General features: G+C 38.4%; 1 protein-coding gene across 1 annotated transcript in view; it reads left to right on the top strand.

The window, feature by feature from the left end:
- The first annotated feature begins 10,807 nt into the window (after nucleotides 1-10,807).
- The window catches only part of LOC143741137 (cadherin-12-like), a 180,274-nt gene continuing 170,954 nt past the window's right edge, over nucleotides 10,808-20,127 (top strand). Inside the window, exon 1 of the mRNA XM_077233523.1 lies at nucleotides 10,808-11,284. The gene's annotated coding sequence lies outside the window, so the exon portion shown is untranslated. The remainder of the gene's footprint in view (nucleotides 11,285-20,127) is intronic.

Genomic DNA, 20,127 nt, shown 5'->3' with positions numbered 1-20,127 from the left:
CTCCGACCCCCAACCAGATGGAACTGGATAAATATTGTCAAAGTTCTGATCCAGTCTGACTACTGACCTATAATGCTGCCTGAATCATAACCATACACTGTTCGTTCGTTGGCCAGAGGAGAACTAGCCCCCTGACTGAGCTTGGTTTCTCCCAAGGTTTTTTTCTCCATTCTGTCACGTGATGGAGTTTTGGTTCCTTGCCACTGTCGCCATTTTCACCTTTCTTCGTCTTTGTCACCATTGGCTTTTGGCTTGCATTTGGGGACATTTAATTTTATATTTAACAATATTCATTTTATTATTACAACATTATTTTTCTATTATCTCTGTAAAGCTGCTTTGAAACAATCTGTATTGTAAAAAGCGCTACATAAATAAGGTGACTTGACTCTCGGTTCAATTTGACCCCCTTAGGAATTAATGGAATGCGAGGAATGCTTTAATACACATAGAAAATCCTAAAAAAAAAAATTGATGAATTCTGAGAGCTTTCTGTCCCTTCATTGACAGAAACTGTTATGATGCAAGGAGAAGAACCCAAATGCAGACAGTGTACAATGAACACAAGGTTTAATGGAACAAAAGCAGGAAAACAAAACCCACGTGGGGGGGCAAAACAGACAAGACTAGGAGACACTAACTTAGACTAAGACTTGATGAAAAACAAACAGTAGAACTTTCTCTAGACAATACACTCGACAGGATACTCACAAGGAATGATACAGGTAAGGTAAGACACAGGTAAGAATCACAATGAACCGACAAAGGACAGCAAACACAAGGGGATGATATAGGGAGACACTAATGACAAGAACAGCTGAAGCTGACTAGACAATAATGACAAGATGAGGATAACAAGGGGGCGGGGTAGGTAACGAGACAGCACAAGCACATGGCCCAAACAAAAGGCCATGTGCTTGTACACAAAACATGGGTCTTTCATGATCCTGCCTCAAGACTAGAAAAAATCAAGGATCATGACAGAAACGTAATATCAACTTCCAAGGCCCAGAAAGGTGGTAAAAACATTGTTAAAATAGTCCATGTAACTACAGTAGTTCAACCTTATGAAGCGATGAGAATACTTTTTGTGCGCAAAAAAAACTAAAATAACGACTTTATTCAACAATCTCTTCTCTTCCATGTCAATCTCCTATGCTGTTGACATAGTGTAAACAGTGCAGCGCTTCTGGGTTCTACGTCAGAATGTAGGCTCACTATTGGCTGACGCTGGCCATGTGTGTGATGCATGTGATGCTGGCCAATAGTGAGCCGACGTTCTGACGTAGAACTAACTACTAACTTGTGGCTCTGCAGTGGTATCTCACAAACATGCATGCATTCCTTGTTGTAGGAGAGTTGTTGTGTACCTCTCCATAATAATGCATGGGTATAAAGAGTTGTTAATTGGTTCAGTGAAAATGAAGCTCAATTTTGCTTGTCATTTTGTCTCTGCATAAAGAGAGAAATATAATCAGGGAGAGATTGAGACTTTCGAAAAAAGAAAAAAAAAGAGGTATGTTTCCTCTATTCAATAGTGAGCATCTGTGCCTAATGGAGTCACTTAGTGGTCACTCATTCTCAAGGTCGATTTGTCAATCTGAGTGAAAGGGAATCGAGCTTGCTGATAGCAGTCTTTTAAAACGCTCTCCAGTCAGAATAATTGTTTCTGTGCATACAATGACACAACAGTCGGGACAACTCCTCTCAGCATGACTCATCCTTTGTTTTCCCTTCCCGAAAGGGAAAACAGCAACCGATCACTAAACCTCCATGTTCTACCATCTAAATTCTGTTAAAAGAGGTAGCTAGATGATTACTAACTACAAACAAACTACTACTTATTCTTCTTCATATGCACTGTGTTATGTGAGTGTTGGTAAGTTGTGATAAATGATGAACACACTCTCAAAAAGAAACTCTAGACTTTTATACTACCCTAACCTAGAGATGCACCGATTGATCGGCTGGTGACCGGGATTGGCCGATTTTCACGTGATCGGCCATGACCAGCGACCGGCCTGTCAGTCTGACATATTCCGTTTTTTTTTTGCCGGTCTAATGCATTCAGGCGCGGCATGATTAACATCGGCAACATCAGCATCACACGTGCACACGGAACACACATGCACTCAAAAATTACTCTTTAAACTAACTTAATTCAATTATGGACAGTGGTTCCACACAAGCAAATTATTTTGTAGTAATGTTAATGACATTTTTTGAATCTATGTAAGCTCCTTCTGTTGTGACAACTCAACGGATTGAGTCCAAACAAATCAATGGAATTGCTTCCCTGTAACTAAAATCGGTTAAGTTTAGTGAACATGATTTAGTTTATTTAAAACTGCACTGAAAAATAAATGTATTTAGGATTGACATGATTTCTCAAATGAATTACTAGACTACAGCTAGCTATTAGCTAATAACTAGCTGTTATTAACATACTAAATGCTTAGATTTATATGCTCTTTCAGCAACAATCGCAAATCTATTTGAATCAGTCCATATCCTAAGCAAGTGCTCTTCTCTTCTCCACAATGGTAACCCACTGTAATTTAAATGGTTCTAATAATTGCAATACAATTGAACATTAAACACAATTATACACTATAAAGTCTTCCCCTTTCCTCATTTTCTAAAAAACACATAATATAACACTTCATTTCAACATTTATTTTGTCTTAATTCAGCTATATGCAAAGCATGCTGGGAACTAACAAGCACCGCCCAGTTTCAGTTGTTGCAACACAAATCATTCATGTAATCCAACACAAACGGATTAAGTAAACTTTAATTTAACATATTCTAGCAGATTGAACACAATCAAATTAAGTTTTTGTTTATCGCGAAATTAAACCCTTTAAATTAGTTTAACGATTGATAATTAATTTAAGTGGTAAATTATACAGGTTAAGTTAATTAAACGCAATACAGTAGTGTTTTGTTGGTAAAATAAATATATGTGTGTTACTTTAACAAAACATGATTGGGTAAAAAGAACAGTGCCACAAAACCATTTTTTTGAGTGTGTAGTGTTTTTTTTGTTTTTTTCGGCGTGCATGTTAATCAATGAGTGCATTCACACCGAGAGCAGGAGCAGCGCGTGAGCGTCGAGCAGGAGCGTCGCGTGAGCAGCAGTGAAGCGGGGTTTCGGTGCAGTCTATTTTTGCTGCGCTGCTCACACTCAATTAAAGTTAAAGCCCACTTTTGTTGGACAAAATAAATATTATTTCACCCAAAATGCACAGAATTTGCATGTCTGGTGTGTTTTAACAACTAGTAGGCTATGTCAGAAAATAAATTATTTGTACGTTCTCCCAATCGTTATGCCCGAGCTTAGCGCTTGTTTAGCCTGGCTGGACATGTGGCAGATGAGAGAAGAACTGTTTGCGAAATAAAACTTGCCATTGATGTACCAGTGATTGCAATAGGCCTGTGTGTGTTTTGAGAAATATCTTTATACTGCAAAGATATATTTATTTTAATTTTATTTGCTATTTATATATTATTTTATTGCCATTACCTGTTTTCATACAGAAGTTTAGTTTCCTAAATAAGTAAATATATCACTTTTTTTTTTAGTTGAATATAGGAATTGAAAATGGTTATTCCATACAATAACACGTACTGCACTTAAATATGTGTGAATTTCCCACACCAGGAGGGTAACAATTTATATAGTTCTGTTTTATTTAATTTGTTAAAAAAAAATTCTAGTTCTATGTAAAATGTTCTATTAAAGAAAAGATAGAACATAAATATTTGTGTTTGCTGTAAAGTGGGTGGAAACAATGAAATCGGAATTGGCTAAAATCCGTATCGGCAGGCCAAACTCATGAGAAATCGGAAACGGCCTAGAAAATTGTAATCGGTGCATCTCTAAAAATGTCACTTTATGCTGCATTCAAGGCATTTCCAAAGATTTTTTTACTTTTACTTTACCCAAGGCTAAACCTTTAGAGTTAAAGTTAAATTTTAATTATATCATCATTTACTCATTCTCATTTACAAACCTGTATTTCTGTATTTTCCCCTCAAGCTGCAGCGCTAAAAATGACAGATCAACATAAGTACCATGAAACCATTACCATGGCTTGTGCATTATGTTTTAAGGCAGAAACTATTTGACTTGTGTGAAGAGGAGACTGAAATGTAATCACCCCCTCCACTTCTGCACACAATTTTTTTAACTTAACATTATAAACTTGCTGCCAAAACATACAGTGCATGAGGTTTGACATCAACTGTCAAATTAAATTAGCTCTAGCATGTATTGTGACTGATTACAACATGCTGAGCTAAATGAGATTTGAGAGACGTGGCAGGAAAGTTTCAGCAAATAACAACAACTCACGCTTTTCCCACAAACAGCTATCATATGGCTTCAGAAGGCTTGAAATATAGTATGCAATGCTACTTTTAAGGTGTTTACTCTGCTCTGGACTGATATTAGCCTTGTAGCTCCAAGGCAATACAACATTTTGTATCTAGAAAAGATTTATAACATAATGGTAAGTAAACGATGAGAACATTTCTGGGTGACTGAACCACACTCTATTCAAAAGTTTGGTAGTTTGGTGTAGGTAAGATGTTTTAAACATTTTTAAAAAAAGAAGTATCTTTATGCTCACTAAGGCTGCATTTATATGATTCAAATACAGTACAATCTCAGATTGCACCTTTTCAAAAGGTACACTTTGGTTCCTTTAGGTCTCAATGTACTTTAGTGACAGCTTTTGTAACTTTTTTTCTTGAGATTGTAGACACAGTAATATTTTGTAATAGTATCACAATTTAAAATAATTGTTTTCTATTTAATAGATTTTAAAATGTACTTTTTCCCCTGTGATGCAAAGAAGTCAAAAATATTTTTGCATAAGATGACATGCATATGATACGGCATGCATATGGCATGCATATGATACGAAGTGTTCGCATGCATATGATACGCACTTTATGGCATGTAATACACACTCCCCACCCCAATCCTAACCAAGGGGTTATCAGTGCGTAGCATATGAACGCTAAAACCATTTTTGGTGTATAAATGGCACAAGAAATAACATTTGTGGTATAGATACGCAATTTCACACGAAAATGAGATTGTGTTGCATAATAGCTGGTGTGAACGTTCTATTGCAGATTTTTGCATGCAATGTTTTAGTTCTGGAATATTTTACTGGTATTTAACAGTTTCACGACATCACTGTGATCCAGGCATCTGAGTCAACTCTTTCAAATGAAAAAAGTATGTTTGATTACACCTCGATTCTACATATATGCTCGATAACGAATGTCTGATAAATTGCTGCTGCACTGATCAAAACAAAAGCGCACAGACAATATATTTTAACACATAGAAAGTAGACATGTTTTTGCAATGCAAAAAAAGACTCAAACAAAGAACGTATTTCAAATTAAGTCAATGTAAGAATATTTAGGGCCTGGTTAAACTGGATTGTGATGATTAAATAAGACTGAGCTGAATTACTTTGCATAGTGTTAATTCAGCCATGACTCTGAGATCATTCAAGTCTATTTTTTTTTACATTCATTCCTGAGTGACATTCAGTTTTTTACAGATTAATGAATTACCTTTGTTAATTTCTAATTGAATCATCCTCTGACCACTTAATTCTCTACCCTGACTAGGAAACAGAACGTCTTGCTTTACTCACTCTATGAGAACAGTATTTTTTACAGACAATTTCATATGTACATAGTGATTCCAGAGGCGGGCATGATAACCCTTATGCAGTTTTCCTTCAGACAGCATCAGATATTCAAGGGAAAAGAACTCACGGGACTCTCTGAACTCAAGACATCTAGAAAATGTTGAGTGCGACAGACACAAAGACAGATTGGTTGAAAGACAAGTTCAGACAAGTCCATATGCAATACACAAAGACAATGGGCTCTATTTTAACGATCTAAGCGCATTGTCTTAAGAGCAGGGCGCAAGTGCACTTAGGATGTGTCTGAATCCACTTTTGCTAGTTTAACAACGGGAAAAATGGTCAGCGCGACCGGCGCATGGTCTGAAAGGATTGTCACTATTCACTTAATGAGTAATAGGTGTGTTTTGGGCGTTACATTCAATAAACCAATCAGAGTCTAATCTCCCATTCCCTTTAAAAGCCAGTTGTGCTCGCACCATGGCAGATTGCTATTTACATTGCGGAATTTGCAAGCTGAAAGACTGAACGCTTCTCCAGAGAGCAAAGGGATCTGCTCGTGTGCGAGGTTAAATCGCAAGCAGGCCATCTTTGGGACAAGCCGGATTCCACCATATCTTTATGTACACAATAATAATTTTTTACATTGTAATCCTTTCATTTTTTTATGTGGCATGTTTGTCCTGCTGTGCGTCCATGTGTTTTATAAGCTGAGTGTACGTGCATTGTGCACCCGCCTATAGGCACATATTACTAATGCGCCCTTCAAGTAACAAAAAAATATAGCGCAATCGACTTTAGACCAGGTTTCAGTTGGTCAATGGGGCAGTCTATTTCAGTTGCCTCAAAATAGCAACACGCTAACAATGCGCCTGAACACACCTCGTTTTCAGACAAGCACGCCAATGGGCGCGCAAATGCATTTGCTATTTAAACAACGTGGCGCAGGACGTGAAAATGATAACTGCGTCAGACTAAAACTAGCAAAAAACACTTGTCGCGCCTGGCGACACATTGCGCTGGGTGTGTGATAGGGGCCAATGTCTTCATGATGCTTTTTAAGCATATTTAGGTGCGAGCGGGACTCAAACTGGCAACTACTGCATGAGAGGCGGGTACGCTAGCAAGGGCGCTGAAGACCGCAGTCTCTAGTATAATCCGCTAGCACGCCTCTTGAGATCAGGGGAGTGAGGTTTACCTTCACAGCTCTAACTAGCTTTACTCTGTTACATAGGGTCTAGTTAAACTGGATTTTGGGTGATTAGTGAATAAGTGAATTATTAATTAATTAATTACTATGCAATTCGCCTTAGACCACTTGATTTATCTCCACATTGTCTAAGAATTGCAATGCCTCAATTTGCTTGTTCTCTACAAACAGCAATTTGCAGACAATTTCATATGCACCAAGCGATTTCAGTGGCAGGCATGATACCCTTGTGCCATTTTATGTCAGACAGCATCAGATATTTAAGGGAAAAGAACTCACAGGACTCTCTGAACTCAACAGGTCCAGAAATACAGAAACTGCAGAGTGAGATGGACTGGCTAAAAGACGAAAGATGAAAGAGTTTAATCCAGCAACACAAACCGAAGAGTCTATAACCAAAAGCACAAGTACGCTTAAGCAAAGGGGTTGGCCGTTCATCTTTATCTTATCCCTTTCCTTAGCATGTGCTTTATATTTGTGTATGTGTGTGTGTGTTTTCTAAGAGGATTATCTTCATGCCCCGCTGAGGGTTACACACCATCTGGATGGGAGGTGACCCTGAGTGGGGAGGGGCCACGTCTGGAACCGTTAGAACGTTGATGGTGTGTGTGTGTGTGTATATCTAACCCAATACTCCTGTCCAGTAATGTCCCAATTCGATGGAAGCATACCGAATATAGCTCCCCCTGCATCTGAACTGAGCAGTCAATGGATTTAACCATTCAGGGAGATGGGAAGACACTACAGGATCATTTAGCCTGGCTGTCCCCACGTGCCTGTCTCCTTCTCGCTCTATTCATGTCCATATGTTTGGATGCTCATCTGTCGCAGCTGTACACCTGCTTAAATGATCTCTGATCACTCCCAGTTCCAGTAGAGGGGGAGCTGTCCAAATGAATCACTACGAACAACTGCTTCCTTAATGTTTACTATCACACTGATTATCAGCGAAGACTGGCACGGTTGGCTCAGAGAATGCTTAATGGGAGTTAATAAAGGCCTTCTGATGCAAAGCGATGCGTTCGTGTAAGAAAAAAAAAAAAAACACTTTTTCCACTTCTGGCAGACGGCCTATGCAAGTAGACTTACGGCTAAAGAGTAACCCTTGACGATGTATGACGTATGATGTAGGAGTACCGTAAGCTTTGACGCCTCTCGCAGTTCAAACAAACAGCGCTGGGCAAAAAACTCGAGCTCCTCCGACATTTCTCTCTAAAAATTCTCATTTTAGACTGTGACTGGTGTTTTGTTTTGCTCTATCCTCTGCGCTTCCACATTCGTCAATGCGTCACGTCTGCCGGAAGCTAGTTATTTTAGTCGATAAAGTTCTAAATATGGATATTTTTCTTACACTAATGCATCGCTTCGGTTTTGGATGAACTGTCCCTTTAAGGCAAAAAATAAATAAAAAAAACTCGAAAGAGATCCAAGAAAGTTCATTGGAAGTTCGGTAGAAAATTCCAATCAGGCATTAAGTTGTGATTAGGTAATTAAAATGACCTCATTCATAATGATTTCTGAAAGTCAACATATTAACATATTTCCCATGATCACAAGAAAGGTCCAAAAGGGGGTTTTGTAATCCGAGCTCTCTTGCATCTCTTGATAATTCTTATTTGAATGTTTTTGTTTGCCCTAGGCGATCTCTGAGCTTACTAACAAAATCTCTGATGATAAAAAAAGAACATTTAGGAAGCTGTTGATTGGAGGGATTCACTGGGACAGCTGAGCCTCTGCAGGAACTCCCAATGATCAGACTGATGATTAATTAAGCAGGTTCTGAAATGCATGTTCACATATAGTATAAGCAACAATGCATAAAATATTGGACTTTTTAAATATATATATTTTTTTATCTGTCAGTAGAATAAGAAAACACACAGTTATTGAAGATGTATTGTCTTAATATCTCGAGCAGAGAAATTTCTCAAGTAATAATCTTTTATAAGGGAAAATAAGGCAAAAATAGTCATTAAGAATGTTGTTTTATTTTTACTGCAGAGTGCTACATTATGGCTCTGACAAGGCAACAACAACCAGAAACAAGTTTGATACTGTATAATGTGCGCTATAAGTATACTGTAGGCTGCATCAGTTTTGTAAGATCAAGAAGAAACTGAAATATAGATAATGGTCAAGAGAGTAGGATATGGTGGATGACAGTGATGGGCAATAAATACCTTGTCCTATCTTCCCTCTATCCCATCCTGAAGGACACTCCGTTGAAAACTTCAGGCGTCTATGATGTCATCTTTTATTTCTGAAATTACTGAACATGGTTACAAGAGGAGGAATAAGACATCTTAGTATACTTGCTGAAAAAGCATGCATCTTAAATTGAAAGAGAAAATGAAGTTTTTTTTTAATGCATTATTTTTGCTCATAAAAAAAAGTCTTGTAGGTATACTTTAAGAGAACCATTATTCCATGTTGCATTCATGAAGTGTAGGTGTAGTTATTTGAGATGCAGGACAGGAGAAATGTGAACGGAAAAGTTAACCTTTCTCATGAGTGATGGCCGTCAAAGCACACAGCTCCTCTTCATGACAAACCCCATATCCTTAAAGGTTACATATCACCATCTATATTTGCCTGTCACTTTATGAGGGTAGGAGTAGAAGCAGAGTGTAAAAGACTCCAGCCTGGATTCAATCATTCAGCCATCATACCAACTACCCATGCAAAAAGTTCATGGTTAGCAGCATTGCACCAAGCACGTATAATATATTATGTAATGAAAGAAAGGATTAGATTAGAAAAAACAGAACAATTTTCCCTAGTGGATTTACCCCTTCACCCAGGGTGCGAACTACGGGGGAGCTAGTAGTTAAAATTTTTTGGAGGAGTTAAAAATTGAACTTACGGCGGAGGGCTTCACGGTCTGCGGGGGTAGCCTACGCCGTCGATTCGACGCAGAATTCTAAAACAGGCTTTACGGTGTGTTCACACCGACCGCGAATTGAATTATTTGCGCGAATAGATTATATACAAAGTCAATGCAAAGACGCGAATAGAATTGGGCGACGCGTTTGCCGCGAACGTCTTCCGCGCAAGTTGAAAAATTGGAACTCGAGCGAATGTTCAAGCGTCTAACTAGACGCGATAGACGCGTATTTGACGCTCTATTCGCGTCCGGTGTGAACACACCATTAGGCCTAATTGAACGGATTAATTATGGTATTCTTCTGTAGCTATAGACTATTTGGGGATGGCTGTTTGACTTATCAATTTGTGTGGACAAAGTATAATAGGGTGAATCCTGTATACGGTATAGTGCTTGCATAGTTCATACACTTGTAGCTGTTATGTATCTTTGGAAGTCCTTGAAATGAATGGTTTAACGCGCATTCCGCGTCCTGTCTGAAAGAAAGGCGCTTCAATCCTCGGCACGCGCAAGTAAAAAATTGGGCTCCCCAGAAGGACACGGTATAGTTCGAACACTGCCTTCACCCCTTCAAATACAGAACACAAAGCCTCATTACAACACCAGATACCTTCAAAAGTGACAAGACATTCCATACAGTAATTCAAATCAATCAGAGAGAGAGAGAGAGAGAGAGAGAGAGAGAGAGAGAGAGAGAGAGAGAGAGAGAGAGAGAGAGAGAGAGAGAGAGAGAGAGAGAGAGAGAGAGAGAAACCAGACTAACACAGGACATCTGCAAGTGTATTAGTTTGGTATAAAAAAAAAAAAAAAAAAAAAAAAAACAGTTCCTGTGAGACGCCGAGAACGGGATGTGCATGTTCCTGCGATGACCACACAGATCGTTGCTTCTCTGCGGGACTGATGGAAGGGAGAGAGGAGGAGTGAAGGGAAGAATAGAGGGGAGGCTCCATCTCTCTAATGTAGTTAATGAAGATCCCTCACTCCGGAGACCTGACAGGGGTCGCACTCTCTCCAATCACGCGCGCCACGGACCACAGAGCGGCGAGACAGCAAGGCAGTCAGCAAAGCTCTCCCTCTTTTTCTCTCCAACCAGCTCACTCACTGTCACTCTCTCTCTCTCTCTCTCTCTCTCTCTCTCTCTCTCTCTCTCTCTCTCTCCCTCACACACACACACTCGCGAGCGCTCTGTTCATTCTAAAACCGCAGGGACTTACACTTCAGCACTCTCTCGCGCGTGCGCTCGTTCAACCATATTTCTTTCCTCACTGGCGTGCCGCGCATCTGTCTCCGCTTCTGTACTATAGCCTACATGATGAAAAAGAACGATAGACTCCTGAGAGAGAGAGAGAGTAAATGAGAAAACAAGGAACTAAAACAAGGAAGGCAAGGTGAAACGAGGATTGAAAAGAGGCTGAGGCCAGATGAAGGAAGAGAGTTTGTGAAGCGTTTTGGATTTTACTGGTTTCCAGACCCAATCTATCATTTTGGCCGGTGGAAAAGGATTCAATTAAGGTAGGACATTTTCTGTGCTCAAATCTCCTGAATATGTGTGTGTGTTTTGCTGATGTGGACTTTCTTACCAGGTCAGTAATGTACAGTTAGGGTGCGTGGAGAGCTCATAACTCTTGGTGTAAGTGTTGGGTTCCGCTCAAGCCGCTCCTAAATCACTGACCTGTCAGCATCCTCAATTATGAGCGTATATCCTCAATCGTACAGCCATGTAAGATGCAATACTTGCAGTGCTAAGAGCCCAGAAGGAAACATGCTCATGATTAATCCCTGCACCCTTAGAACAGTTTTGCCCTCGTTTTCGAAAGGCATGAGAGTTTGACTGTGGAGGCTGAGGGAATGTTGTTTTGCTGACTTCAGTCAGGTGAAACCTGGCTTGATGCTTGCAGAGATTTGAGTGGAAATCCTGATTGCAACCCACCAATGCAAACACTCGTACCTGGAGTGTATGTCAGCTTGAATCATGAGTGTGAGGCAACATTTACATATTAAAGCAGATGCGTGCTTCGTTTCATACTGCCACAAAGTAGTAAAACACTAGCTCAAAAAAGAGCTCTGCCAAGAGCAACATCAAGGTCCTGCTTCATTTGCTTTTGAGGGACTAGAAAAGACAGACAAATTACTTGCAGCGCTGGATATCTCTGGCTCTACTGACAGTTTGTTCCCAAATGAAACAACAGTGCAAAGAACAGTTTCAGCGTGTTGTGAATTATGAGTATGATACTTAATCCACATAATGCATTTGTTAAATCTTTGTTTCTCACACATAATTGTCATACTATTAATATAGATATAGTCATGTACAAAGCACTGGTGTTTATGCACATATTAATTTAATCTCACAGAGATTATGGACTTTGTGATATGCGAGAGGGATTAGACCTCAAGCGGTTTCGGTTGTTGCTTGTAGGTATATGAATTACATACAAAACAAATAAGAATACAAAATAAAAATGCACTCTACTGTATTTCTTTGTTTTTAGGAGGTTGATGTTCCATGCTGATTTGGATAATCAAATGCAAGACTTGTGATAGCAGAAAATGACTTGACTTTTATAACAGCCTGGCAACAAAAGATTAATTACAATAATAAATAAATAAATAATAATTATTATTATTATTTGATTTAGGGCTGGAAATATCTCAATATACATTTTTACCATTTGAACCTAGAAATAAGTAAAGTCTTGGGGTTTGATAATTATTAAAGAAAAAAAAAATGTAAATTTGTGAAATTAGCAAAGTGAGTTCATTAATACAAAAGACCAGGGGCCGTATTCACAAAGAATTTTATTTTACCACTAGGAGTACTCCTAAATCACACAAACATATTTTAGCTGAGTTTTCTCTTAAAAGTTATTCACAACGCCTTTCAGACCTACTCTTAGTTAGGAAAAATGACAACAAAAATAAGAGTGAGTCTTCGTTGCTATGGATGACGTCAATTCTCATGCACGAGTTTCCTCGCAATGATCACAGTGATTGGTTGTTAGATGACAGGGCCATCATGCGGAACATAACACATACGCAACAAATCATGGAATTACGACATCTAAATATGTCTGTGTCCTACACAAAATAATAATAGTAATGTCATCGAAATGCATATATAATGACATGTTGGTGCAGGCCCCAGTGAAGTGTAATTCTAAAAAGGCAGAGAGAGAGAGAAAAGTGGTGAATTCAATTAAATTAAATTAAGGTAGCCTAATACCCTAATGAAACCGCTTCTTACCTAATAATGAAAAACGACACTTGCATTATCACTTGCTTGGTTAATTGTCATCCTATTAGTATGGAAGCTTGTTTCTGCCACTGAATAAGAAAAAAATAATAATTTTGACTTTTATCTCACAATTGCGAGATATGAAGTCAGAATTGTGAGAAATAAAGTCGCAATTGTGAGATAAAAAGTCGCAATTACCTTTTTTTATTTTTCATTCTGTGGTGGAAACAAGCTTCCATAGTCTAAATAGACTACTTAAAGCAAGGAAATGTTGCTCCTATTGAAGTAATGTAATAGTTGAATGACGGTGGATTCTGAACTCGCCAAAACGGAAAAGAAAGCCCAACTGGACGCAGGATCAGTTACTGCTGCTTGGTGTTGGTGCTGAAAAAAAAAAAGAAAAAATAAAATAAAAGGGAAATTCGACACTGGGATATCAAGTAAAACTAAGCGTGAGATATGGGAGAGGATTTGTTTGCAGATCAATGCAGCATTCCCGCTTGTGTCGCAGACCCCGGACGACTGCGAGAGGCGGTGGTATGCGCTGCAATCCTTTGTGAATAGGTCTTTGTGAGTTAGGAGCCCTCTCGACTTCTTTTAAGCTGTCCCAGACTTAGGGGCTACTTTTAGGGCTAAAATGCTTCGTGAATTACTCTTAGTGAAAGAAATTAGGAGTCCTAAAGTTAGGAGTGACACGCTTATTATTTTTAGGAGTTGCTCCTAAATTCGCCAGTTAGGAGCTACTTTTAGCCTTAAAATTCTTTATGAATACGGGCCCAGATGTTCTTGCTTCCACTGAAGCACAAAAATGGTCTTTGGATAATTTCAAATCATCCTGGAGATCATGATCATTAGGGTTTTCTCTTGTTGAGTTTATTCAGATATTTATACAATGTTGTAATTCGAAACAAATTGTTATACTGTTAATATAATTAGTAAGGAAAAAGGTGCAAAACTGCCCTTTTAACAAGTGGTCTCAGACTCCTTATAGAAGTTGCATTTATTTAACATGTTTGCTTGTAGGAAACACTTCAGACACTTAAAAAATAGCATTTCTTGCATTGAACATTGCATTGAAATGCAAAAAGAACATCATCTGCAGATTTAATATAAAGATCAAACCCACAATTAATCTCAGAAATCAGTGTTGAAAGCATTTCATGACTGTCAGAATTACTCACTATGGCGAGTGTAACCAAATATACTGTAGAATAATACTCTGGTGGTAAGTTTTCCCTTAGATAAAACATCTATAATTTCCAGTGGTTGTTTGAACAACCGTATTGTGTGTGTGTGTGTGTGTGTGTGTGTGTGTGTGTGTGTTGGGGGAGGTGTGGCGTAATCCCTTCTGGATAGTACAATTCAGAATCAGCATTCCTAGAATAAACCACAAAGTAGAAAACGATGTTAAAAATAATAGGAGGTGAGCTTTGACATCCACTTAAATTCATCCAGACTCTGCCTACAGCTGTCATAAATCAGAGGATATGATGTGCCAGGAATACGACACAATATCGTCCCATCTCTAACTGTATTATCCACGTATTTTCATTTGATCTGTTGTGGCATTGCAATTGCAGTCCCATGTTAAAAAAAGCTGATCCTGTCCATCTGTTAAAGGTTGCACGGATTTGTGGGATGCTCTAGGACAAAAAAGAAAGAATAAAAGATGAATGCACAACAGTCAGTGGACAGAATTTAACTCACAGATGAAACCGAAACACATCCTATCTTTTCCCTGGATCAAGCCAGCCTTTACAAAGACAGGAAACACCAGGCTTCAATCAGTGTCTGAAATCAGTAGGCAGGGACAATCCAAAGATCCCTCCTGAACGTACTTTAGAAACTCAGTGCTGGCAGGTCTTGGGTTTGCTTTTGTGACAGAGATCAGAGCAGACAGTAGAAGAAGCAGAGCTCCTAGTGATCTGAGCTTCTGGTGAAAAAACAGCCGTGTCCCAACAAGAGTCCAATTCTCCAGAGCGATATAGCAGATGCACTAGCATTGGATTTAATGAGGAATCCTCTTTTGACCAGTTGGTAACACCAGAGACAGACAGCTCACAGAGAGAGAGACAATCAGCACTGATGGAGAGAGAGACAGCTCCGAGTGAGAGACGGCTTTGATGGTGAGCTAAATGAGGTCTAATCAGCTCAAAGCAGATGGGAACCCTGAGACGGAGGGGATCGTGAGTGCAAGATTTGACATGTCCCTATGTCCCTCTCATCAGAATTCAATTGGAATTGAGAGAAAATGATGACATAAATTGGCACTGGTCCAGGGGCATGAACACAAGGGTCAATAACAGCTGGAAACACTGATATATGTGAGTGTGTGTGTGTGTGTGTGTGCGTATTATAGACCTAAACATTCAGATTAACCTTGAACGTGCCCCTATACCATTCCCAGAGGTGGGCACAAATACATCAAAAAACTATTTTGTTACAAAATACAAATACTGGCTCGTGAAATGTAACAAAATAAAATACAAAGTACTGATGTGAAAAATGTATTTAAATAAAATACAAGTAATTAGTATTTTGAAAATACAAAAATACTCCCACAATAATCTTAAGTCTTTTTTTTTATTACTGAAAGGTCAATAACACAAATAGTAGCAATAACACAAATATGAGAAATGTGTAAATTCAAAATGGCGAAGTAGCAAAATAAAAAAAGTATGGGCATTTCACTAAATCTCTACAGGGCCGGAAATAGCTCCCTCTGACGTAAATGGCATGTATAGATAAATTCACATCAATGGTGTGGTAGGCTGCCCTTAATAGCAAAACGTGTTTGATGTAGGCTACGTAGCCATATTATCACCGTTACTCTACTCGTGCCTTAAAGGACAAGTTCGGAATTTTACACTTAAAGCCCTGTTTTAAGATCGTTTCTGATTAAATCGACCGGTTAAGATTGAAATTTGGACAAATGCTGCTGTCCCGAGAATTTTCGTTTTTTTATTAGCAGCCCCCCACCTCCACAATGGTTTCATGGGGCACTGGAAGAATCATTCATAAAACGCATTAAACTTTAGTTTACAAAGACGTGAAACTCACCGAGTGGTCTAGGGTGTTCACTGATATGCTCACACAAAAATCGCTGCAAAAGATGCTTTCCAACAGGTGTTTTACCATTCGTTGTAAAACTGTGGACCTTTTTTTCCAAACGCCTCACAACCGGACATTCTTCCGTTGAGAGCTTGAATAATAGACACTCCAGCCCAGTTGGTGGCGATAATGCACCTTTGCCAATGTTTGGATAGCGTAGCCTACGATACCGTGACTGGAAGACTACAGAAAGAATACATACAACCCCATTTCCGTTTCCGGCGGCGGAGTAATACCGTACCTCACAGAACATCCAATACAATTCAATGGAGTTGGACAAAAACTTCGATAAAACCTGTTGAAAAGCATCTTTTGCAGCGATTTTTGTGTGAAAATAACAGACCGAGAATTTTCATCACAAAATCAAAATTCCATTTTAATCATAATATATATGATTAATCATATTAATCATAATATGTGTGGGTTTGTTTTACACACGAGACTCTAACTGTCCTGACCGCGTATGCATTTTCCATAGTAGAATGCGTGCGTACTTACTGAAAAACAATAGGATTGATGATTATTTTATACAAAATCAATATCAATATTTCTCATATGTAATACGTTTAAAAACGTGTAAAAACTGCAGATGGATGTTATATTGTGAACGCTTGCTTAGCATGAAGATTTCAGTGGAGTTATGACAGACGCGCTGTTTCATAATAGGTAGGGCCTATGATGTCCTTTTAATTTTATGAATGACAACACAGTGCATTGATCTCATGAATGACAACACAGTGCATTGATCTCATAAGGCACAATTATTTTCTCTATAATGCCGTTCAATGTACAATATGTGTGTGTGTAGACTGTATATTTTTCACAAAACATTTTACCTTAATGCCGTTTTTAAGAGTTCAAAACTCATTCACTTCTTGGAGGGAGCCCGGTCTACAGGGTGTCACGTGATTTTCGTGCATCGAACCTGGACATTGCCATTGCCAACATCAGACCGAAAATATGGCAAAATCATTTACTATGGTGATATTTCTTAAGTATTTAAGTATTTGAAATACTCTAAATACACTCCCTCAAAATATTTTGTTACAAACTACATTTTATTTTTTCCACACCTGCAAAATACAAATTACAAAATACACTAAAGTAATTAAATACGTATTTAAAATACATTTAATTGAAATACTGCCCATGTCTGACCATTCCCACAAAACCCCCCAGCCTATCCATCTCCATAAAATTACCAAATTAAACATATCATGGACCAAAGGGCTTTACTTCTTCTTTTACATTAAATTAATGAATTCAATGCACTATGTAGACATGCTCTGTTCACAGTCTAACTAGACTATTATGAAAAAATCACTGCAAAAGGGGTCATTCTAAAAGCACATAAACATTGAGTAGAGCTGCTCGATTAATTGGTAAAAGATTGCTCTCTCGATTTGAACACCCATGCGATCTTATTCCTAAATGACAACGATTCGCCTGTTTCCATTAGACCTTTTGACAAAATCATACAGGAACATTCAAATCTGTGTTATCGCTATCACTGAGCCAGAGAGAGCTGTTGCCATGTTTAAGTATGAAACAGCTTCACAAACATCTTTTCAAAGAGACAGTTTCATTATTTCTGTTACAAGTATCCAAATGATCACAGAAATACAGAGATAAAACCTTATTATTTGGATATAAACACTAATGTCTGCATTAACAATCAAAATAGAGCTAATCACCTTTTGATTACACACACACACTACAAGATAACCGGGACGATTTTGGGGCCCAATTCTACCCATTCACTCCTAGGTAAAGTCCCGGTTATCTTGATAGTTCTAGAGATTATCTTATCAGATTTTCTTGTGTATTAATCGTGATTGAATTTGCTTGGAAGAATGTCTGAGCCGCACCAATCTCAAATCTTAAATATCCACCATGTTAAATATGTAGAACTCTGCGGACAAACGCGAACGTACTCTGTAGATTTTCAAGTGGAACGAAACGATACCCAATCAGAAAGCAAGCTAATGGAAGACGGAAGCATAGTACGGCATCATCCAACCTTTTTCTTTTATCCTCAAAAATGTTCCGTAAAAAGCATTCCAAACACTATTATCGTCATTTCTTCGTGCCTGTCGTCCGCCATGTTTGTTCATTCTAACAATTTGGTCACGTTTGACCGCAAGAGATTTTGCAAGATTTTCTGTCTTCACAGTCGGGACTCTGGTTGTTTGTGAATGGTATCTGTTAGTGTGTGCTGTGCTGTCCTGGTCACATTGCAGCATTACACACACTATAGAAACAAAACTGTTAAATCTATGATTTTTTTATTGTCATGTTTGTGGTCTCTCACATTTTGAAAATCTGATGAGATTTTAAAAATCTTTTCCTGTGGAAAAATAGCTAAAATGCATGCCGTTAACTCCAAATGTAAGAAAGGAGGAGACAGATGCTCATGAAGAACTAAATTACAACGGTTTCTGCAGCAAGAAACCTTTAACATTATAAGTGGACTTCAGAAAAAATAAAATACTGCCAAAGTGTATGATATGGCCTAGAGATATACTTCACAACAAGTCCTTAACACACTTTACATTCCCTTGACTCTCCAAAGCATCAAGTTCCTCATTTCAACCAGCCCAATGGCTCTTCTCATTCACACAAACCTGAGCCGCTTATCTCGAGTTCTCTCTTAAAGTGATCTAAATGCATAATGCAGCTGAATAAGCTCTCTCTTTAAAGAAAGCCATCGCTGATGCAGTGAAAGAGCATTGAGGGAGTGAATGACTGGGCTGTGCTGTACAGAGGAGGATATCCTCTCTGGTGTGGTGCACGGAGCCGTAGGCTGCAGGAAAGATCCATGGTAATCCCGTGTACTTATTGTGTGATTGACGAGGGCCTTCAGATATCCTGGAGACTGAATGGGTGGCAGAGAGGTGATGCGACAGGCCAGCTGAACCCTTCTAATGCCAAAGTCAACAAGGCCTTAGACAGTTCAAGGAATAGTTCATCCACAAATTACAGCTCTGTCATCATTTACTCAGCCTAATATTGTTCCAAACGTGTTTGACTTTCTTCTGCAGAACACAAAAGAGAAAATTTGAAGGTTTCCATGCTTCTTTCCATTAAACATTAAATGTGCACTGAAGCTTTCAAGCTTAAAAAAATGCATCATAAAAGTGTTCCATGACTTGTTGCTGTTTTCAGATTCCACACAATAGGTGACTGGAAAAGAGACTGAAATTTAACTCATTATTCACTGAAAATTTTGACGGCTGGTCAATATAGCTCACAGCAAAATTATTTTTCATTCTTCATTTAGGGTTAAAAAGAAGTTTGAAGTTACGTCACAAGTAAGCAAACAAGTTTTTTTTTTTTTTATATCACACTTTATACAATGTACTGCATTAAAGCAAGCAGCTTTACATTATTAAACACATAAAAACAGTGCCAGTGTCTTATTCAGTTAGAATTACAACTTCAGTTTTTGCTAAAAGCGGCATCTCGGTGTGTTAATGCTTTTACTCGTGGAAATCTGGCGACCACGGACTGAACAGGAGAACTGAACTGTCAAAGAAGCCAGTGTCCCAGAGCACACATAATTAATATTTTGTAATCGCCACGGAACAATGGTAGTTCAAAGGTGTTTACCAGCTTGGGCGAACTTCGCTTTGGCAAAGCTATTTCGAACTCCCAAAACGAACTCCAAATGACCTCCGTTTTGGCCTATTTTTGTTCGAAATGACATCTCACCACTTTATTCATTTTAATGATTCAAATAATCAGTAGATTTGGTTCAAAATGAGAATCTGAATCCAGTCTGACTGATTCACTAAGTCACTTAATATTCTTGTTGCAATGGATAAAAGGTCACTGGAATGGAAGACTGTCAAGTTAATTATGACTTTTGGTCTTTTTAATCACAAAATTCGACATATTTCAATTCTACTTGACTACATAAGACTTAAAATATACATATGGATATATTTTATGATATATCATAATGCTTTTTTGATGCTTGAAAGCTCCAGTCACCATTTATTGTAGCTGC

Source organism: Siphateles boraxobius, unplaced genomic scaffold (assembly GCF_051911475.1).
Source record: "Siphateles boraxobius isolate OS27281-9 unplaced genomic scaffold, OSU_SipBor_1 1, whole genome shotgun sequence".
Taxonomy (NCBI): domain Eukaryota; kingdom Metazoa; phylum Chordata; class Actinopteri; order Cypriniformes; family Leuciscidae; genus Siphateles; species Siphateles boraxobius.
This window is presented reverse-complemented; position numbering and strand designations above follow the sequence as displayed.